Source organism: Schistocerca americana, chromosome 3 (genome assembly GCF_021461395.2).
Source record: "Schistocerca americana isolate TAMUIC-IGC-003095 chromosome 3, iqSchAmer2.1, whole genome shotgun sequence".
In the NCBI taxonomy this organism is placed as follows: Eukaryota; Metazoa; Arthropoda; class Insecta; order Orthoptera; family Acrididae; genus Schistocerca; species Schistocerca americana.
Window position 1 is genome coordinate 275,212,351 of NC_060121.1, and position 24,659 is coordinate 275,237,009.

Sequence of the window (24,659 nt, forward strand, 5' to 3'; positions counted from 1 at the left end):
ACGTTGTAAATTTAACTCTGAAAATTTCTGTACTATCACGCGATCTCTTTCTTCCTGTTTTCTATCCTGTTCCCTTTGTCTAATCTCTACTGCAATTAATCTATTATTGTGAGCATTCAAAATCGGTTGTACTTCTTCTCTGATTTCTTTCTTTAATTCATCTTTCATGTTTTTGAAACTTGTCCCTATTCGTGAGTCTAACCGTGTTTCCATTGTTTCCATCTCTGTTTTAATTGTTCCTATTTGTGATCCCACTGTTTTTAATTCGGATCCTAACTGTGATCCAAGCGAGTCTAACCGTGTTTCCATTGTTCCCCTATCTGTTTTTAATTCAGATCGTAATTGTGATCCCAGTGAGTCTAACCGTGATCCCAAATTTAATATTGCACCCATCAACTGCTCCATATTAAATGATTCAAAATTCTTTTCGCCCCTAACATTTCCCGCAAAACTAACTTCCTTCTGCATAGCCATAAAGCTATCTGTGTTCGATACTATTCCAGAATCTTCTGTCATTAATCTCGGATTCTGTGAATTTTCTGATTGAGAAAAATTTTGAAATGGTTCCGGACTATTTTCCCGACTTATTAAATTGTTTTCCACTTCATTATTCATCACACTGTTCTCCTGTGTTGGCGAGTTCGCCATGTTAACAATTTCGCCATTCTCACTATTCATCATTTTTGGCTTTTTCATCGATCGCGTAATCATTTAGAAAACATACAAAACTCGTCACTGTACGAAAATTACACACAATGACCCTTTATCTCCAACAATACCATTCACACGAAATGTTTCCCTCAAACACGATTAATCGAACAATTGAAATAATTGCTCTAAATTGTCAAACGCGTATACAAGACAATAAAATTAAATTCTGAAATACCATTAGAAGAATGACAATTACCAAATCTACGCATGCAAAATAGACTTCAATTACTAAACTACAAATTACTACAACAATACTACTGTCTACTATTTTTACAATCAGAAGAATTCCAAGGGACGATCCGAAGCAGCGGTCGCCACGTGCATGGGGGCTTAATTATTATTTGAAAATAATTTTTATTTTTCGTAGCTGTAAGTCCGATTACGCTGTGCCTCGTAAACGGTTGGCCCTGACTAGTTTTAGTACGCAATCTGACTGCATAGAACAACAACAATGAATGAAATGAAAATTTCCTGTTAACACAATTAATTAATTAAGTCCCCAGCAACTATAAAACCTACGAAACCAAAGCACAAGTGTAATTGTTCTGTGTGTGGGAGTGTGACTCAATGTACACATCTGGCACGGTTCTTCTTCAACAAGGCAAGAAATGTTAAATACCATTTATACTGAAGCAATTAAAAAAATAGAAATACTATAATTGCGTAAGGAAAGCAGAATTACACTCTAATACAAGAACACAAGCCGGATGCTTTGTTGACTGAACCTGTAATGCTGCATTATTTAAGACATTGAGATAATAAAAAGAAAAGGAATATTTTTTTATTTTTTTTACCTTCATATATTGACGAAAAGCACTCTAATCATTACAATATATCTCCACACCGACTTGCTACTACCACATCTCAACAAGAACTCTCCACCACGACCTCTCGACAAGCACTCTTTACTACGACATCTCAACAAGCACTTTTCACTAGCACATCTCAACAAGCACTGACTACTACGAGTTCTCTCCAAGCACTGACTACTACGAGTTCTCCCCAAGCACTGACTACTACGAGTTCTCCCCAAGCACTGACTACTACGAGTTCTCCCCAAGCACTGACTACTACGAGTTCTCCCCAAGCACTGACTGTGGAGGCGGCTGAATAATACTCTTTGGCGCAATCTCTGGCGCCGTGGCTCAGTGTAGCCACCTTTCAATGGTATCCTACAGATTGGACGGTACTTCCCTAGTCTGGTGGCTGCTGATATCTGACCGCTGTTGCAGGATAACATATGATGTTCCAGGCAGTCCATTACTTATTCTCGGATGACAAGCGCAGATGGAAGGGGTTACAATGCGCTTGGTGCACAATACGGCCATCCTCCACTGTGGTGGTCAGATGTGCTTGGTTGGAACCTTGATGACCAGTGTCACAGACAACTGCGGCTCCAAGCATTTACTTACCCGCCGAAGGCGTGCACGTCTACGGAACTACACTGACGGTATCTGGATACCCCACTTTTTCGTCAGACAGTGTATATTTTCACTTAAACATAAAATCTATACAATTTTTCGTATAAAGTTTGAGCAGAGACCCGAGAAAACTGTGGCTTTTGTCTACTTAATTTGTTAGTAAGTTTCTTTATTGACAGATCTATATGTTTTTCATGTATGAAATGCGGGCGTCTCATTAGCTTTAGTCAGTTTGTTTCCGGCTAGAGTTCCAAATAAACTATTACTATGAGGAACATTGTTGTTGCCACTGTGTCTGTCATAATGTTCTCAAATTGGAATCAGCTCTGACAGATAATCTTCATTGTCTATAGCCGACAAGTGTCGTTAATTCTGTAATCAGATTTAACAATTTGGAATAAAATGTCTTCAAATTCTCTCTGTCTATTCTTCAAGTTCGAAATCGTTGATGTTCCAACACTAAACTCAACAGCGACTTACCTTATACAGAGTATCTAAACTTTCGTTAATGATCGTCGTCCTCTCTGCTATTATTTTTCACTCGCCATAATGGGAACAATGTAGACTGTACAACTCAATGTTAGCGAACACCTTGTCAGCTGTTGCTGTATTTAATTTTAATGATTATCATCGTCGTTAGCTGTCGCTGTTACTTTCAGAGTACAAAAATCTGTACAGTTACTTGTACTGTATCACAGATCTGGACTAATGGGGACCAGTTAAAGACCTTAACATGCCATAAATTTCATTCTAAGAAGACTTCATCCAGTACACCAAAAAATGTTAATACCAAAGTATCTGACTGTACTCATCAATTCATCTTAAATAATAAAATGGAAATCACTTAGCTCACGTCTGAACAACACATCGAAGTTCTGGTTCTCAGAGGCTGGTGACCAGCTTCGTTGAAGACGTATATAAAAAAGATGTTCCAGAGGAAATATGAAGCGGCTGAGGAAGCTACTAAAAATTTAATGCACGATAGATGGAGAGGTACAGCCCCCCAAGTCATACGAACTGCACGTCTTACTGTAACACAGTCACTATTTTCAGACATGTGCTTTAAGTCTTTAGTAAACTGCAGACTTATTATGAACAGTGGCCCATGGGCAGAAACAATAGAGTTCTAGACTGGAGCCGTGCGGGATTAGCCGAGCGGTCTGAGGCGCTGCAGTCATGGACTGTGCGCTGGTCCCGGTGGAGGTTCGAGTCCTCCCTCGGGCATGGGTGGGTGTTTTTTTTTTTTGGTAGGGTTTAAGGGCGCTCAACTGCTGAGGTCATTAGCGCCCAGTCACTGGTGTTAGAGCACATGGAACCTGCTAAAACTCAAGGGAATGGGGGGACATCAGAAGGACCTGACAAAGATGCGGATAAAATAAGTAAAAAGGTTAAATGTCTTTGGACAAGCCAGTTAAAGTTATAAAACGCAGAATACGAGCAGCTGCTCGAGCGTCATCAGCTAAAACATCCGGTAAAGTAGATGGCAGGGACAGGATAACACGAAATTGACTAAAACGGGGACACGACAATAAAACATGGCGCACTGTTAATTCCTGACCACAAGGGCACTGCGGGGCTGGGTCACCGGAGAGCAGGTAGCGGTGGCTAAACCGGCAATGCCCAATCCGCAACCTGGTCAGAAGGACCTCCTCGCGCCGAGATGATCGGGAGGATGTTGTCCAAGCAGTTGGGAGCGGTTTAACTGCCCGGAGCTTGTTTCCTTGGAGGGATGACCAAGCATCCCACCACAACGACACAAGCCTCTTACATACATCCCCACGAACGTCAGATGACGGGACACAATGGGAGGCTGGCCGAGGCAGGAGGACTGCAGCCTCGGCTGCAGCATCTGCAGCCTCATTCCCAGGCACTCCTACATGTCCAGGAACCCACAGAAAGCTGACAGAACCACCATTATCAGCGAAAGAATGGAGGGACTGCTGTATCCGTTGAATCAAGGGATGGACCGGATAGGGAGCTACAAGGCTCTGAAGAGCACTGAGTGAGTCAGAGCAAAGTACATACAATGAACGGCGGTGGCGGCCGGCATACTGAACGGCCTGATGGAGAGCAAAAAGCTCGGCCGTAAAGCTGGAACATTGGTCGAGGAGCCGGTATTTAAAGGTGGCGGCCCCGACGACAAAGGCACAGCCGACACCGTCGTCAGTTTTGGAGCCATCGGTGTAAATAAAGGTGTGACCGGCAAGTCGATCACGAAGTTCGACAAACCGTGAGCAATACACTGCAGCCGGAGTACCCTCCTTCGGGAGTGAGCTGAGGTCGAGATAAATAGGGACCGGAGCCTGGAGCCAAGGTGGTGTCGGGCTCTCACCCTCTCTGAAGGTGGTAGGGAGGGCAAAATCCAATTGTCGAAGCAGGCGACGGAAGCGGACTCCGGGGGGCAGCAGGGCAGACACATACAACCCGTACTGATGGTCGAGAGAATCGGCGAAGAAGGACTCGTAAGAGGGGTGGTTGGGCATAGACAACAGCCGGCAGGCATACCGACACAGCAGTACGTCGCGCCGGTAGGTCAATGGTAACTCGGCAGCTTCAGCATAAATACTCCCGACAGGACTAGTGTAGAAGGCTCCGCCCACAAGACGTATCCCCCAATGGTGGATGGAGTTGAGCCGGCGTAAGAGGGATGGCCGAGCGGACGAGTAGACGAAGCTCCCATAATCCAGCTTCGATCGGACTATGGACCGATACAAGCGAAGCAGGACAGTGCGATCCGCTCCCCAAGATAAACCGCTAAGAACTCTGAGGACATTAAGGGAACGTGTACAACGGGCCGCCAAATAAGAGACATGTGGAGACCAACACAGTTTCCTGTCCAACGTGAGTCCTAGAAACTTAGTTGTGTCCACGAATGGGAGAACAACGGGACCAATATGTAAGGATGGCGGAAGGAACGCTTTATATCGCCAAAAGTTGATACAAACCGTCTTCTCTTCAGAGAACCGGAAGCCATTTGCCACGCTCCATGAGTAGAGGCTGTCTAGACAACGCTGAAGGCAGCGCTCCAGGAGGCATGTTCTCTGGGCACTGCAGTATATCGCGAAGTCATCGACGAAGAGAGAGCCCGAGACATTAGATGGAATGCAATCCATAATTGGATTGATCACGATGGCAAAAAGGGCTACACTCAAGACGGAGCCCTGAGGCACTCCGTTCTCCTGGAGGAAGACGTCGGACAATACGGAACCCACACGTACCCTAAACTTTCGATCCGTTAAAATGGAATCAATAAAAAGGGGCAGGCGACCGCGTAGGCCCCACCTGTGCATAGTGCGGAGGATACCTCCTCTCCAACAGGTATCATAAGCCTTCTCCAAGTCGAAGAACACGGCTACCGTTTGGCGCCTTCGCAAAAAGTTGTTCATGATGAATGTCGACAAGGTCACAAGGTGGTCAACAGCGGAGCGGCGGCGACGAAAGCCGCATTGGACATTAGTAAGTAGTCGTCGAGATTCAAGAATCCAGACTAACCGAGCATTAACCATGCGCTCCATCACCTTACAGACACAGCTTGTAAGAGAAATGGGGCGGTAACTAGAAGGAAGGTGTCTATCCTTCCCGGGTTTGGGTATAGGAACAACAACGGCATCACGCCAACGCATGGGGACGTGACCTTCGGTCCAGAGGCGGTTGTAGGTACGAAGAAGGAAGCCTTTGCCCGCCGGAGAAAGGTGTGCCAGCATCTGAACGTGAATGGCATCTGGCCCCGGAGCAGAGGACTGGGACAGTGCAAGAGCACGTTCGAGTTCCCGCATAGTAAAGGGGGCATTATAAGTTTCCAGATTCAGCGAGTGGAAGGAAGGTCGCTGAGCCTCTTCTGCCTCTTTCCTGGGAAGGAAGGCAGGATGGTAATGGACGGAGCTTGAAACCTCCGCGAAAAAGCGGCCAAAGGCGTTGGAGACAGCCACAGGATCAACAAGGACCTCATTACCTGAGGTCAGGCCAGGTACTGAGGAGTGGGCCTTAATGCCCGACAGCCGGCGCAGGCTACCCCATACGACAGAAGAGGGAGTAAAACTGTTAAAGGAGCTGGTGAAAGAGGCCCAACAAGCTTTTTTGCTGTCTTTGATGACTCTACGGCATTGCGCTCGGAGTCGTTTGTATTCAATACAATTCGCCAACGTAGGATGGCGGCGAAAGGTGCGTAAAGCACGTCGTCGAGCACGGATAGCGTCCCTACAAGCCTCGTTCCACCAGGGGACGGAAACGCGACGTGAAGACGAAGTAGTACGAGGAATGGAACGTTCGGCAGCATTGATTATAACAGCCGTGAGGTATTCGACCTGACTGTCACAACTGGGAAAATCGTGGTCTGGAAAGGTCGCCAGGGAGGAGTAAAGTCCCCAGTCAGCTTTCAGTATGTTCCAGCTCGAAGGACGTGGGGATGGGGTGTGGTGCAGGAGACGAACGACACAGGGGAAGTGGTCGCTCGAATAGGTGTCCGAAAGGACATACCACTCGAACCGACGGGCAAGAGTGGTAGAACAGATCGAGAGGTCCAAGTGGGAGTAGGTATGAGTAGAGTCCGAGAGGAAAGTCGGGGCGCCGGTATTGAGGCAGACAAGATTGAGATGGTTGAAGACATCCGCCAAGAGTGAGCCTCTTGGACAGGATGCAGGAGAGCCCCGAAGGGGATGATGGGCATTGAAGTCGCCAAACAATAAGAACGGCGGGGGAAGCTGAATGATCAGGTGCATCATGTCAGCCCGACTAACAGCAGATGACGGTGGAGTGTAGATGGTACAAACTGAAAAAGTAAAAGCAGAAAGAGTAATGCGGACAGCTATTGCTTGGAGTGGGGTGGTCAATGGGATGGGAGGGTAATAAACATCGTCCCGAACGAGCAACATGACCCCACCATGAGCTGGGATACCGTCCACAGGGGTGAGGTCATACCGCTCCGAGGTATAGTGGGTAAAGGCAATACGGTCAGTCGGGCGCAACTTGGTTTCCTGGAGACCAAGGACGAGCGGACAGTGCAGGCGGAGGAGCAGTTGTAATTCCTCCCGATTAGATCGAATACCTCTTATGTTCCAATGAAACAACGCCATCGCTAGTCAAAAGGTTGGGGGAACGAGACGAGGAAAGAGCCGGTCACCTCGATGGCCGCGGAGGGCCAGGTTGCGAGGGAACAACGCTACAAACGACGGGAGGCGGATCCGGTTCCATCGACTCGTCGCCAGCCGCGGCCGCTGTCCCTGGTTGTGTAGGAGGGGCCGCATCATTTGCCGACGAAAGTCCTGTGGAGCGCCTGGCAGCAGAGCGTCCTGACGAAACTGAGGACGGCCGGGAGCAGCGACTCACGGATGGAGCGTCAGACGAAACGCGCCGGGGTGGAGAGGGGGATAGAGACTTCATCTTGGAGGCCTTCTTTGAGGGCCGAGGAGGCACAGGGATGGTGGGCTGGACCCGAAGAAGGTCCTCACGCGCGGGGTCCGTTTTGGAACGCCGGACCTCGGAAGCTGGGGTCCGGAACGTTGCCCCGATGGACGCCTGAGAAGAGGATCGCTTCTCAGGTGGCGTGGGGGGAGGAGGCGGAGGAGGAGGAAGGGTGGCCCCTGGGGCAGAGGGGATGGGGGCCACGGGGGAGGAGGATTTGGAAGGGAGGGATTTGGGAGGCAGAGGCAGAGCCCCCTGATGGGCGGAGGAGGTGGAGGGGGGACAGGAGAGGGGTGAGGATACCGCGGAAGGAGTGGACACAACTGAGGCGAACGAAGTGGTCAATGACACGGGATGGAGGTGGTCGTACTTCTTCCGGGCCTCAGAATAAGAGAGCCGATCCAAAGTTTTGATTTCTTGTATCTTCTTCTCCTTCTGATAGGTGGGGCAGTCTGAGGATCTAGGCGAGTGGACGGCAGGACAATTAACGCACCGAGGTGGTGGGGTGCATGTATTTTCCTCACGAAGAGGACGTCCACAATCGCCACAAAGGTTCTCAGCCTCACACTGGGACGACATGTGCCCAAAGCGTAAACACCTAAAACAGCGCATAGGAGGCGGGACGTAAGGTCGCACGTCGCACCGGTAGCACATCACCTTTACCTTCTCCGGGAGAACGTCCCCCTCGAAGGCGAGGATAAAGGCCCCGGTGTCGATGCGACGGTCTTTGGGGCCGCGCTGGACTCGCCGGACGAAATGCACGCCGCGGCGCTCCAGGTTGCCCCTGAGCTCCTCATCAGATTGTAGCAGGAGGTCACGATGAAAAATAACCCCCTGCGTCCTATTTAGTGCCAGATGTGGGACAATGGATACTGGGATGTCCCCTAGGCGGTCGCACGCCTGGAGCGACGCCGACTGTGTGGCGGAGGTGGTCTTGATAAGGACGGACCCTGAACGCATCTTGCTGAGAGCCTCGATTTCCCCGAAGACGTCCTCAATGTGCTGAACAAAGAACATGGGCTTGGAGGTGGCGAACGTCCCCCCATCGGTTCGAGAACAGACCAAATAGCGGGGGAAGTACTTCGCCCCAAGCCGGCGGGCCTGCCCCTCCTCCCATGGAGTGGCCAAGGGGGAAAGGGCAGGAGAAACAGAACTAGAAACGGTACCTTTTCTTCTGAAAGACTCGGCCGCAGAGCGACCTGATACGTGTTGACGTTTCATCTACGAAACGTCCGGCCCGATACCACCCACTCCGACCAGGGGCTCTCCCCATGGGCGCCACCCAGCCGCAGCAAGGGCCACCTGGCAGGATGACCATTGCCGGGAGTCCTGATGCCCCAAGGAGACGGGCATCTACTCCTTGGCCAACGTGGGGGGGGGTGCAGCTGAGGTATCGGCAGTACGATCCCTGTGTTGTCAGGGGGCTACAACCTAGAGGGTACATGACGACCCCACCACAACGGGCTGGCTACCGTGCTGGATTTCTGGTGCCATGGAAAGTCCATCGTGATCGCTGGTGCAGATGGAGATGCGCTATGGGCGTAACTTGGACAACCCATCAGGCGTTTAGGCCCGATTTGAGGAATAGTGGGTATGGTTACAACGCCTGTGCAATGCTGAGTGCCAAGGTCTTAGTGCACTTAGGACCAGTGGTACACCATGTAAGGTGTCCTTCCTCAAAAGGCTCGTACTTCCGTAGAATTTTGAAAAATGGAGGTCAAACCCCAAGGGGGACCATCACATAGAAGGCCGAAACGGTTGAAACTCCTTTTAGTCGCCTCTTACGACAGGCAGGAATACCTCGGGCCTATTCTTACCCCGGACCTGCAGGGGGGATGGGTGGGTGTGTTTGTCCTTAGGATAATTTAGGTTAAGTAGTGTGTAAGCTTAGGGACTGCTGACCTTTAGCAGTTAATTCCCATAATATTTCACACACATTCATCATTCTAGACTGGACAATGAGTTAGAAACTAGAAACTACACGTGAAGGGCTTGCATTGAACATTGTGTAAGGCACGTAGCAGCGATTCACTTCGTTAGCTATAGGACGTGTACAATGGGCCGATGAAGAAGCTCTGTCTTTACCTCTCATGTGAAAAGATGTTTAAGGTTCAATGTAAGGTTTGAAAGGTATGTGCTGAGATTCGATCAGGATAGAACCAGTGAAAAATGTCGATAGTTCCCAACCGCAAGGTTGGACGAGTAGAACATCCTCGAGTAGTAAGATCTTTGACAGCTAACAGAGCTAGGTGCACGCGGTAAAAGTTTGAGTAGTGGTGAGGAGATGCGCACAGACAGCAGACGTGTTTCCAGTCGGTGCCAGATGCCTGCAGGAGGCAGCCGGGTCGTGACAGCATCAATGTAAGAATTCGCGCTACGCACATAATAAGCTATATATTGAGCGAAACTCGGCACATACCTGGGGAAACTAGAAAGAATAATTAATAAAATAGGTTTTCTTTGGTTAAATAATGTCTAAAAGCTAGATAGAAATCCCATTGTTGATGCAATAAGCGTTTCGTGAAACTTTCTCGTAAATCCATGCTATAGAAGTTTTTTTTTAGTTTTTCACATGTGTCTAAAAAGTTGAACAATAAATACTTTTCAGATAAAATTAGAGTTTCATCTCACACCTTATGTCGTTCTCCGCATCCTGTGCTTGCACTGAACCAAAAGGTACATTAAAGCAAAGTTCCCATGAATAAAGCTAATAATTTCATTTATTAGAGTAAAATAATCTATATGCCATTGCACAGTTGGCAAATTATTCAGATCAGGACAGAATTTTTATTAATTAACAAACAGGGGCAAAATGAGTAAAGGTATCTAGAATGACAATTTTATGCCATTGCACTACGGCCGAGTTGAATATATGTTTTATTAGCGGCTAAACGGGAAGGAGTGCACGAGCTAAGTCCACAGACGCAGTCAGATGCAGGTTGGTGACTTTCGTTTATTTTTACCACTAAACTTTCATGCAGACAGATGTGTATGTTGAGTATTAATTTTCCAACAATATTTTCATGCAGTCAGATGAAGTTCAGTTCAGTTAAATACGCAGTCAGATGCAAGTTTTATTAAAGACTAAAGCAGTCACATGCAGTTCAGTCTAGTTAAAATAGAGAATTTTTATTAACAACACTTTCACCTGGCGACATCCTCTGTGGTGACGTTCCTGGACATATTTTTTCCGTAACTGTGGACTTTGTTTTCGAGCATTCTTTTTTGCCACCATTGTTTCAGATGTGCGCTGCCTTGCTAGTTGCGTAATATTGCTTTGGCGGCTAGCTTGTGTGCTACAATTGCTAGTTGAGTAACATTGTGTTTGCTGCTACGGTTGTGAACATTCGTTTCAGTTTGCTTTCTGCATTTTTACAGATTTTGTGTGTCCATCCTAAATAATTTTTCTTTTTGTCTGTAAAATACCGTCTTGTGACTTACATCCATCTTAAAATTGTTGTTAGCCATATTGTCTCTTTCAAGATGTCTGAACAACCGGACAATGACCCAGTTTCACCCCTTAATCTTCCTACGTCACAAACTGATCAGGAAGTTGCGAATAAAACTGCAGCTAGTAATGATGCAACAGAATCACAAATTTCCGAATCGGTTCCTCTTCTGCGTTCGGATTCTCAGAACACAGTAAGCCATGTAGAAACAGTTTCCCATGATTCGTTTTTGCTTAATCAACCTGCACAAAGCAATGTAGTTGGCTCCAACAACCAATTTCTCTTGCAAAATCCTTCTACAGATAGAGATATTGTTTCATCTAAGTTTTCAAACAGTCCTTAGTAACCCTAGCCAGCAATATCGGTTGCCACACGCAAATCCTGAGGTGACGCCCCCAGTAACAAATGAAGATAAATTTGACCATTATTTTCGACTACTACAGGAACGTGACGCTAAGAGTGAAGAACAGAACGCAAAGCGTGACAAACAATTTGCGCAATTCCGTGCAGATATTGCGGAACGTAAAAAAACATTAACGGGACGATTAGACGCCTTGTGTGAATGCTAAGCGTGCTCAGGAATTGACACACACTATTGAAACATACGAGGAAGCAAATGACAGGAAATTACAGGATATCATTGAAACACACAACCGTGACGTTACTGACCTTACAGACAGAATCAATGCAGTACTTCCAACAGAGGTTATTGACAAGTTGCAAAAAACTTCTGCTACTCATTCAGAGCAAATACAGGTCTTACAATCATGTACAGAATCCATGACATCTGACGTCACTCAACTTGAAACTAAGGTCAGTGAACAGGGTGAGCAATTCCAATCACAGTTAGAAAACATAACCGAAAGAATAGCTGCTTTGGAAATGCACGCAGACAATTTATCAGACCGTACAACCCCAGTTCATTTTCTAGAAACAACTGAATACCAAGCCCTGGCCAAATTTAAGAGTAAACAAGCCACTATTAACGAACAGCAAAAAAGAGAACTCAATTCGGAAGACACTTTTTGATATTCAGCAACAATTGCAGGACGACAGTGCGCGTCGTAATTTTGTCCCAGAACACCAGGGAAATAATGGTGCTTATCTACAACAACAGCCCCCCTTCGTATCTTTACAGGCTCCATTTTCACAGGATTACCCTCAACAAGGTGGTACCTTCCCAGGCTGTTTTTCCCTACCCCATGACGTTTCTTCCTTTCCCCGCCAGGACAATGTCGATTACAAACACTTCCTTTCAGTTAAGATATTCAAAACGTTCCGGAATAACTCGAACGATTTACATCCGCTTGATTGGATTCAGAAATTTACTTTTGCGTTTCCTCCGAATTGGCCAGTCGCACATCAGTTAGAACTTGTTTGTAGTTTCTTGGAGGGTAAACCTGCAACCAGAATGCGGCACGTTGCACGACAATGCTTGTCTTTCCAATCATTCCAACAACAATTTTTGGATGCTTACTGGAATCCCACTTCACAGCGTGCTGTAAAAGATCAGTGGTTAAATATGCCACCTTTCCATAACTCACGATTCCGCACCTTGACGCAATATTTTGATTACATGATCCAACAAAACCAACATCTCACAGAACCTTACAGTCCGTCTGGTCTCATTCAGCTGTGTATCTCCAAATTACCAAGATCATTGCGAGTTCCGTTGCTGACAGGGAGTCGCACGGAAAACTTGAACACTTTCCATGACGTCTTACAGCTTCTTGAACTAGACGAAACTCATAATTCACGATCTAGTCAACACTCTTTCGCGGAAACGCAACAGAATAGAGACAATCGTTTCCGTAATAACGGTAGGCAGTTTCCGAATAACAGGCCCCAATATGGAAATGCAAGACAGTTTCTTCCACAATGCCAGTATCAGCAGAATGATGTGAATGGCTATTCATCAAGGAATGAAAATTCACACCTCTCCCTCAATGTCATTCCGCAATGATACCCCACAAGATAATCGGCGGTACGGTAATAGTCAGAGCCTGGGATAATCAGCGGAATAATTCCAACTCTGCTTTGGTACAAAGAAACCAATTATGGCACCAGAACCGTCACTAACCGTACGGAAACAATAATGACTACCAACGACGACAAACCCTTAACCATCCACCCACTCATAAGCACAGTTAACAGAATTTCCCAAATCGTAATTATAATTATGCAAATCAGGACCGGAGACAAACCAGTGACAGCCGACAGAATTACGGCAATGACGGACGTGTACCATTTCATCAACCAAATTCCCGGTTCCACCCTAGACCAGACGTCAACAATTCATCCGGTCGAACAGTACAGTTAGTAGAGGTTCGTCCACCAAACCCACGTAATAATGCAGATACGCAGCGTGAGACAGAATACCAACAATAACAAATAACTGCTCCGCCTACAGAATGCTCTCCGCAGAGCTGGCGGTGCCATGATTCTTCAGAAAATTTAACGTCACCCGTTATCCGTTGTGATGATATACGAGAGGATCTTCTGCTGGGAAAAACCGAATTGCGACCTATTGTTCATCATCCGGTCATTCATATTTCGATTGGCACACAAAAATTCTCTGCTGTACTTGATTCGGGTTCTCCCTTTTTCTGTTATCAGTGAAGCCACCTTTCAAAAATGCGCTGCTATTTCTACCATTCCAACACTTCCGCTTACGCATACCAAGATCAGTGGTGCTGTTCCTGGCAAGAGTATAGATATCAGACAACAATGTTATTTGGAACTTCAAGTTGACACACGCCTTCTTTATGCAACATTTTTAATAGTTCCTCTCCTCATTACCGACGTCATTTTGGGGATCGATTTTTTGAACAAATATAAAGCCATTTTAGATTTTGAAGACAATTTCATTCGTCTCTGTGATGATGGAGTTTGCTTCTTTATGGACTTTCACAAACAGTTGTCGAAAGCAGAACAAGATATTAACAAAATCAACTTCATTCAGTCTCAGCTCCCATCGGACGTAACACTGATGTCATTCTTTGTTCCTTGGCCACATATGGACAATAATGATACGACTCCAGAGATTAGCGACACTATTGAGGATAAAATCAAGGTCGTCAGTTCAGCCTCAGTTCAGGAAAAGGAAGGTTTACATGCCATCTTAACTGAATTTTCCCATGTTTTCGCCACAGCTCCAGGCACAATCAAAGATTTTGTATATGAATTTAGAGTAAAACCACACACACCTTTTGCTGTTCCACCTTATCCGATACCGTTAGTTCATTGTGACAGACAGGAAATCCAATCTGTTAGCTCACAATATTATTGAACCTGCTACCAGTCCATACAATTCTCCAATACATGTTGTGCCTAAACGGGATGGTTCAATTCGTCTTGTTTTGGATTCAAGGCAAATCAATACGATCATCATACCAGAAACGGATAGGCCGTTAACATTGGATGAAATCTTACAACAGTTTCATGGTGTATCTATTTTTTCGTCGCTGGACCTCCGAAATAGTTTTTGGCAAATCGAACTACACCCCAATTTTCGTAAATATACAGCTTTTCTTTGCTTCGGTACATGCTACCAATTTCTCAAACTGCCCTTCGGGTTAACAATCTCATCTGCAGCCTTTATCCGTGAATTAAATACTGTGTTGCCAGCTCCTTTGAAAGACAAGATTACCAACTACGTGGATGATATTCTTATTGCCGTTTCTCCCTGGCAAGAGCATAATGAAATATTATCCCAACTTCTTCACTCGTTCTCTAGCTTTGGTGTTACAGTAAATTTGGAAGTATCTGACTTTGGACAAGCTCAAATCAAATTTTTAGGCCATCTCATTTCATCATCCGGAATTCAACCGGACCCTGATAAGTTGAAAGCAATTCATGACATACAGGTTCCCCGTACGAAGAAACAACTTCGCAGCTTTTTTGAAATGATAAACTTTTTTCACAGGTTCATTAACAGCAAAGCGTTAGATACGCCTACCTTGTGCAAATTAACTGGAAAACATTCTATATGGCTTTGGGATAATTCTGCTCAGAAGGAATTTGAGACATTGAAACAGTCGCTTATAGATGCACCCCTGTTATCTCACCCTGATCTTACGACTGACTTTTGAATTTCAACAGATTCTTCAAACACAGCCCTTGGAGTTCATCTCTTCCAAGAGTTTATGGAAGGTGAAACTAACGTACAAAGAAACATCGCCTTTGCTAGTCGAGTATTATCTTCTTCCGAAAGAAACTATTCCATCACAGAATTAGAAGCTTTGGCTGTTGTATGGGCATTTTCCAAGTTCAGACCTTTTCTTTTCGGTAGACACACCGCAGTATATACAGACCATAGAGGACTAGAATTTTTGATGTCAGCTAAACTATCTCATGGTCGTTTAGCGAGATGGGCTCTCTTGCTACAAGAATTCTCCTTTTTAATTGTGTATGTACCAGGATCTCAAACCGACAACAACGATCCAGCCAACACCTTCTGCCATAACAATTTCAGTTTACTGTATATACGCCAGGTCGCATTTGAGAATTTTGTTTCCGATGCCCTACACAATAGTGCGTCAGAACAAGATAAAGATTCCATCTGGAATGACGTGAAACAACAATGGCACAATGTTAATAATACCTCTCTACGACAGTATTACCTTATACACAACAATATTCTGTTCCGCCGTATCAAACCAGATACGACAACGTGGCTAGTTTGTATCCCTGAAGACTTAATTACCAAACTGATTTGGTATGTTCACCTTAGCTATGCGCATTATGAACCGCGCAAATGTTATCAGCTGCTTAAACAAACATCTTACTTTTTCAATATGGATAAACTTATTTGCCAAGTCCTTGCAAAGTGCAGACTTTGTCAAAAAGCTAAACCACCTACAGTATCCTTTGCTGCTCAGACATTCCCCATCATACCTTTACGTCTTCGTCAACTGGCGGCCGTTGATTTGGCCCGATTCTTACTACAAATAGAGGTTACGCCTATGTTTTTGTCTGTGTGGAATTAACTTCTAAATTCGTCACTTTCACCCCCTTACGTAAAGCTACGGCCTGCACTGTTTCACGTGCTTTTACTAAACATTTCCTGAAAGAAGTGGGTCATGTAACATCCGTAATATCCGACAATGGGCCGCAGTTCCGTTCGCGCACTTAGCGACGTACTCTTCAGAATCACAAAATTTCCCCCATTTTCATTTCCAAGTACCACGCATCTTCCAACCCAGCAGTAGGTTAATGAAGGAGTTGGTGAAATTATTTAAGATCTTTTGTCATGCAAATACAATGACTGGGATAAATACCTCCACATGTTTCAGGATGTAATACATTCATTACCAAATTCTTCCACACAATTGTCTCCACATCTGGTTTTAAAGAACCAACATCCACCTGACAAGATTACAGAACTCATACGTTTCCCCACAGTCTCAGTGCCTAAGGCATCACGAGATTATTCAAATTGCGTTGCAGAATATTAAACGAGCTGCTGACCAACGGCTGCGCCAATTGAAGTCAACAAAGAGAAATGTTTCTTTTCAAGTAGGAGATAAAGTTATGGTCCGCTCCCACAGGCTATCCAATAAAGCCCGCAGTCTCAGTCAGAAATTCTTTCTGTTATATAAGGGTTCATATCGTGTCGTCCGTATAGCACATCCTAATGCCATTGAAGTACAAACCCTACGTACAAAGAAATCACGTGGTGTACATCACATCATAAACTGCAAACATTTTATTGAATAGACAATACTGTTTTCTTTGGGAACTTTCTAAATCTTATTTCTTACATTTACTTCTGTAATCCCAGCTATATACGTCCAGCTGGTGAGCGCGTAGCACGTAGCTGCAACCGTTGCCTGGGAACCACATTAGCGACAGGTGGTCGGCCACTAAGTTTTTTTTTCTCGAGCCCCAGTCAACTACCTCAGGAGGATAGAACTGTTTCATTTCTCACGTCCATCGGCCTGCGTCGCGCGCTTTTCTTTTACAGAGCGCGAACATTTTGACCGTATACAAACTTCAAATAACACCACCTCTGTTTTGTTCTGGCAATATGATAAAGACAAAAGTTCGGAGACATCTTTTTCTGGAGAGACCTTTTTTAATGTTACCTGTTTTCTTCCCTGAGATTTACAAATTTCTTACGTATTGTAATAAACTGAGATTTTTCTCTGTACATTACTAATAAACTACGTTATTGTTTTCTGTGGGACTCACTTCATGCTGGCGTTCGAAGTTGGCGTTACAGTGGAGTATTTTGGTCATCATTCATCAATTTGATGTTGATACTTACTACGTGATAATTTTGCTCTTTTTGTTTTTTTTTTTTTTTTTTTTTTTTTTTTTTTGTTTTTTTTTTTGTTGGTCGCTCACCACTGTTACTTTGCGATGATTACATGGAATTATTACATAATGACACTGCTTATATGAAGATTTTGTCGTAACGAAGGCTACTTTGTATGTTGATGTTGAGCTAGTTGCAACAATCTTCCTGAAGTTTATGTAGGGTGTTACTGCTTAAGGTTGTATCACGTGTATTGAATATGATTACTGACTATGAGGATGAGACTAATGTTCTCGATGCATTTTATGTATTTGAAGTAAATGAGGGTTTATAAGAGTTTTTAAGATGATATTGGACGTTTATGTGGAGAATGAGATATTATTAGATTGAAGTTGCATTTTTTTTTTAGACTTTGGGATCTTGGACGCTACAAGTTATTAGCAAATTCTGTGTGCTGAAGTTACGACGACAGAAATGAAGTGTGAGCGATGTGGTTTTGCGTTTACTAGGAATGTCAAAAATGGTTATATGACGAGTTTCAGGTTTCACTTTCATACTATTTAACAGTTAATTTCTTTTCACAGCTTTTATGAACAAGTATCAACGATTTTATGATGTACCAAGTTTACCAGAATTTACCTCTGTCAGAATATTTTCATTTTACGTTGCCAGTACAGATGGTGTATTAATGTTCCCATTGCCATGGGCAATCGAATATTCAGGTATTTTCATGATGAATACAATACGAGTAATATGTTCACACATGGTTTATGCTATTATCCAGTTTCTCTTTACGGCAGTAACTTTTATTTTAACCCTTGTCATTGAGAATAAGACTATTCACGTTTCTGAAAACTTAACATTTTGTGTCTCCAATTTTAAACTGCTTGTTAATGCTCAACTATTTTTCAGATGCCATTAATGCAATAATGTGATAACTTGGGATTACTAGAGGCCAATTGGAATTGTTTTTGGACTCGTTATTGAGGATCTACTGAGGACTTACGTCATGCCATGCTACAACATGTTTTTTTATTAATCCTTTTTTTTCATACCTACAGCACCAAAAGTATTACACTTATTGCTTTTTACGATGTCTCTGTACTACCTTATATGTTGCTTCTTCTCTTATCTTGTGTTTTTCACGCAAAGATATAAACAGCTGTTTCTATCTCATTGCGTATCATGTGTGTTATCTGTGACTTTCTGTGTTTCTGCACTTCTATTTTTTTGTAAGATTACCTATTTCAGGATTAAAGTAATGTAATGTTATGTCTTATGTTTTCTGCTGAAATCTTGTTATGTGTTGGCCTGCTAATTTTGCCTTATGCTTTCTGCTGCAATTTTGTTCTGTGTTGGCCTGATATTTTTGCTTTATTATCTGTAATATGCTTTTTGCTGAAATTTTGTTCTGTGTTGGCATGCTAATTTGCTTTATTATCTGATAAAGTATGAAAATAGCTATAATGAAACGCAAGAAGTTGTCTACATATTTATTATTCGTATTTGTGCTACACTGCTTATGGATCTTTTAGTCAATGCTTTTGCCTTTGTACTTTGTGATGTTGAATATGTGGCTTTATTTCCATGATACTCTTGTCTTTTGGCGCACCATAACTACCATTATTTTCAGCTACAGTAATTAGTAAGCTCTTTATTGTCTCTGTGTGTTATTTATATAGCTAACTTTGCTTTTTTTCTCACACGTGATTTCCATGATTTTAACATTAACACGTGATAACACATTACCTATTTGTTCTACACAACAGGACTAAATGGGGTAGAAGATCGGTTGTTCTTTAACTGACACACCATGTGGCGTTGGTGCCCCGTATCCTTGAGCTCTGTAGAACTCATTCTTCCTTTCTGAGTTCTCAGTCTACTCTTCTTTCTGTTCTAAATATTTTTTTCTGTTGTTTTTGTCAGATATCTGTGTACCAGTTATCTGTTAAGTAAAATCTCTATTTGTAACGCCCCATTTCATTGTACTTAGGATTTGATATGCAAGGCTTCGAGAATTACGTGTATGTTAAAAAGGAAAGGAAGCTTTTCAATACTAATTTGAAGGATCGAATTGATGTTTCCTAATGTGAGCAGTTTGGGAGTATTTGAACTGTGAATATTTTATTGAAATACCTATGTGAGGACTATTTAATAATATACGTTTATGGCAAAAAGAAAGGAAGCTTTTGAATACAAATTTTTGGGATGGAATTGATCTTGCTGTTTCATAACGAGAGGCTTATATTGTATGATGTAAATGGAAGGTTTAATTTATCTGATGTGACTAAGATGTCAAATTACTGAGTATGACTTTACCTAAGCTTGTACTGTTGAATCTTGTAAGGAATTTCTTCATGAACATTCATTACTGCTGCAATTGAGCAGCATAACTTTCTTGCACTTCAATTGATATTGTATGTAAGAAGATTAGGTACAATTTATTCCCACTAAATTTGTGCAGGATCAGTTTATTGCACTTTATCAAAAAATAGTATGCAAGCATGTTTTACTACCTTTTACAGGAATTTCTTTGTACATAGATTTTATTCAACTCAAGACTATTCTTGCTAGAGAGTTGGTAACATTAGTGTTATCTTACATATGTAACACATTTTTATGCAGTAAATGCACTGCAGACAATTATTGTAAATTACTTTAAATATTAATTTCTTGTTACCTTAAAGATATACAACACATTCTTTATGCAGCAAATGTGCACTGCATACAGTTCTTGTATATTACTTTAAATATTAATTTCTTGTTAACTTAAATGTAGATAACATTTTTGCAGTAAATGTCCACTGCCTATTGTATATTGCTTTTAATATTATAACAGTGACTGAATTGTCATCTGAAAGACTACTAGATGTAAATGTGAATGTATGCTTTCCCAGCGTATACAGCTGGCAAAGAGTTCTCGGGCTTCCAGCCGGGTGGCGGTGTCTTCAAACTGCGATGTTTCGACGAGTGACTTACTCGTCATCTTCGCCAGAAGATGATGAGTATGTCACTCGTCGAGACGTCGCAGTTTGAAGACACCGCCACCCGGCTGGAAGCCCGAGAACTCTTCGCCTACTAGATGTAAGTTTAAGAGAATTTGACGAAAGCCAGTGTGGGCTACCTGTTCATGTCAAATGTCTACTATAAGTAATTGAAGTTAACGATGTTAAGAGTATGTCAGTGTGGACTGCCACCTGACATAAGATGCCTTTTATGACTGATAACTGTAACTGTATGTCAGTAGGTGTTGTCATCTGACTTGACATATATTTCACACTCGATACTACCATGGCTCAGGGTTTGTAGTCACCTGAGACCTCTGTTAAAGGGTGATTTATCCCCTGATTTAACAGGCAATCGGTTGCTCAGTGTGTCCCATCGCCTGATGCCCACTATTCTTCACATTTCTTGTACTACAGCTCACTATTGGGGTCAGTGTGTTACATCGCCTGATGTGACATGCAGTGTACATGGACCTAATCAGTTGCTCAGTGTGTCCCATCGCCTGAGGCCACATATTTCTATTTTCTTGCACTACAGCTCAATAATAAGTCAGTGTGGTCTCCCACCTGATGTGACCTGTCCTGTATAATTGACCTAATTTAGGGCTCAGGGTGTCTGATCTCCAGAGGCCGTTTATTCACTATTATCAAAGACAGTCGGCATGTATCTGAGGTTTACTCCAAGATAATGATGGTAATTGAAAGTTAGTGTATGCTGTCACTTAATGTGACAGACGTAATAGTTAAGCCTACTATTAATTAAAGTATCTTATTGCTTATTTTATGTATTTTTTCTCATATTCTATATAACTATCAGGTAAATTTGGATATGATTTGAGGTATTTATCCCTCATATTTCTATATTTCTACGTGGTAACATTCAAGTTTATATGATGTAACTATTAGGTAAACTTTGATATTTTTCGAGGTATTTTTCCTTATATTTCTGTTTCCATTTCGTAACACTTAGTATTGTGTGACATTGATGATTCACTTGTATTTCGCTATTTTACGTATTTTTTCTCACATTCTACATAGCTGTTAGGTAGAGTTTCATGTTATGTGAGGTATGTTCCTCATATTTCTCTGCCTGTATTTGGTAACATTTGGTATTATGTAACAGGTATTTCAGTTTGGTACATTTCGATGTTCTTTGAGTCACTGTGACTTGCAAACCTGGACTGTTGGTTAAGTTTGACTTCATACACCTCACTTAATACCCCATATGTCTGATGTTTTTGTCCTATATAGAGATGTTTTGGTTTTGTGCATTTTGATGTTCTTCGTTTCACTGTGAATAGCAAATCTCATGGTATTTTACAATTTACTTAACATCCTAGGTTCATTGATAAATTTCACTGCTCTGTAATACTCTTTTCATGAGAATACCATGCATATTTTATATTGTATCTTCCATTGTAATTTTTTTTACGAACTGCACAGATACCCCCACAAAATTCTGGTCCATCAGACCAGAGGGTTGTGAAAGGTGTGTGCTGAGATTCGATCAGGATAGAGCCAGTGAAAAATGTCGATAGCTCCCAACTGCAAGGTTGGACGAGTAGTACATCTTCAAGTAGTAAGATCTTTGACAGCTAACAGAGCTAGGTGCACGCGGTAAAAGTTTGAGTAGTGGTGAGGAGATGCGCAAAGACAGCAGACGTGTTTCGAGTCAGAGCTAGATGCCTGCAGGAGGCAGCCGGGTCATGACAGCATCAAAGCAAAAATTGGCGCTACGCACATAATAAGCTATATATTGAGCGAAACTCGGAACATACCTGGGGAAACTAGTAAGAATAATTAATAAAATAGGTTTTCTTTGGTTAAATAATGTCTAAAAGCTAGATAGAAATACCATTGTTGATGCAATAAGCGTTTTGTGAAACTTTCTCGTAAATCCATGCTATAGAAGTTGTTTTTAGTTTTTCACATGTGCCTAAAAAGTTGAACAAAAATGTTTTTCAAATAAAATTAGAGTTTCATGTCATTCTCTGCATCCTGTGCTTGCATTGAACCAAAAGGTACATTAAAGTAAAGTTCCCATGAGTAAAGCTAATAATTTCATTTATCAGAGTAAAATAATCTATATGCCATTGCACAGTTGGCAAATTATTCAGATCAGGACAGAATTTTTATTAAGTATCAAACAGGGCCAAAATGAGTAAAGTTATCTAGAATGACAATTTTATGCCATTGCACTACAGCTGATTTGAATATATGTTTTATTATCGGCTAAACGGGAAGGAGTGCACGAGCTAAGTCCACAGACGCAGTCAGATGCAGGTTGGTGACTCATTTATTTTTACCACTAAACTCTCATGCAGTCAGATGTGTATGTTGAGTATTAATTTTCCAACAATATTTTCATGCAGTCATGAAGTTCAGTTCAGTTAAATATGCAGTCAAATGCAAGTTTTATTAAAGACTAAAGCAGTCACATGCAGTTCAGTCTAGTTTAAATAGAGAATTTTTATTAACACTTTCAAGTTTACCACTTCAACTTTTTGCATTTGGACCCACGGTCGCCCATTAATATTACTATTACTATTAAGTCTCTTGGCCAAGGAATGGAGAGGGATTTTCGAAATCTGAACCATTAAAAGAGTTGAGGTCCTGTCCATCAGACATCATCATGTGTGGGGCTGGTGCACTTTGAATACCTGTGGAGAAATTACTTTTCAGCACATTTCTTTGCCAAGCCATAAAGGTAGAGGGGGATGCAGGGATAGGTGTAATGCGTCCGGAATTAGGGACCTTACATGAGCTTGATCTATAACAACAGGACGATACAGTACGAGATCCTCAGAAAATAATTATTACATTATGTCAACAAAAGGCAATCCACTTAATCTCATGCATCGAAAACTAACAAAAAAATATCTACCAATAGATGGAGTGGCGTGAACAAACAAAGTTAAATGCATTTTGGAGACGAACCGAGCAGGTACTTAATGATATCGTAGAGCTTCAATTTAGTAAGTGAATGGCGCGCTTCAGCGCAGAAAGGGATAAGGCCAGAACAATACATTATTACTTTTAACTTAAATAAGGCTGGGACCGGGGTAAGTGGCTGCATGTCATTAACAGCCGTCCATTGTGGCCCAGCGGTTCTAGAGGCTTAGTCTGGAATCGCGCTGCTGCTACGGTCGCAGGTTCGAATCCTGCCTCGGACATGGATTTGTGTGATTGTCGTTAGGATAGTTAGGTTTAAGTAGTTCTAAGTCTAGGGGACTGATGGACAGTGATTGGCTAAAGTCATACTTGGCGGCGATGCAGAAGCGACACAGTGAGGAGATCCCCATTATGTAAAAGCATTTTGAGACCTCAAGGATCTATCTCTCTTTCTCGTCTCGCGGCGGACTGCACAAGTGTGTGGAAATAAGAAAGGGCGTTGAGACCTTTGCTTTCTGCGAAGTGAGGTCGATACGCTTCACGTTTCATGACGAAAAGTGGTAGTTAATTATTCCTGCGGAAATTTTTGTGGGCAAAGAAATTGTGCATGTCGCTCCAATCCATAGTGAGTGTGCAATAGCCATTATTTCGACTAGAGAAAGCTTGACGTTCTATGGAACTCAGGAAAGTTTCGACTGAGCGAATTCAGTCAAGGCCAGAGTAGGGAATCAGCGTTTCAGATCGAGCACGGAGACATCATTGTTGCAGATGCTGCTTGGTAAAGTACCTTCGTGCATTAGGCCACAGTAAATGTTGAGACTAGATTTTGCTCACTCCAACTTGTGTACGCTTTGACCATTGAATATCAAAAGCTAGGATACCAATCCACCATCACATTAAGTACATGAGAGTTTTCTCATTGGTCCAAAAAAAAAAATTCTCCACCACCTCAGTGTATTGACGAGTGTTACGAAAATGTAGATTTAAATGAGCTGATAAGGATTTTTAATAATCGTTCTTTCCTGTGATAAAACATATTCATGTGTAGAGATAACGGTTTTAATAATCGTCATTTCAATGTGTCCAAGAATTAAATATTTTGTTATTGAGTGTCAAAAGCAAATGAACATGATTGTTGTTTATCACTTCAGCCCTAAAAGCAACAGTTGATAAAATATACGTAGAATAAAAAAGGGAATAGCTGTGTTGCCTTTCTAGAACAGGCCCCAAACCTTCACTTTTATTAATTCATACATTCTAGATACGTGACAGCAGCATTTCTGATGATTTTTTGTTACGATCTGCTTATGATATCAGCTGCCTCACAGGGCCAGGGTCATATTTATTTAGAATGTCTGTTTGATAATCTGGTCTTGAGAAGACAGTTCAGCTGTTTTCTCCATTTGTGTGCTAAGTGGTAAGCTAAGTTTGCACATATTAGTACACTCACTGTGCAGACACAAATGTCGGACGTACGACATAATGACCCATTGCGGAATTTGGGACTTTTCAGCCAAATACC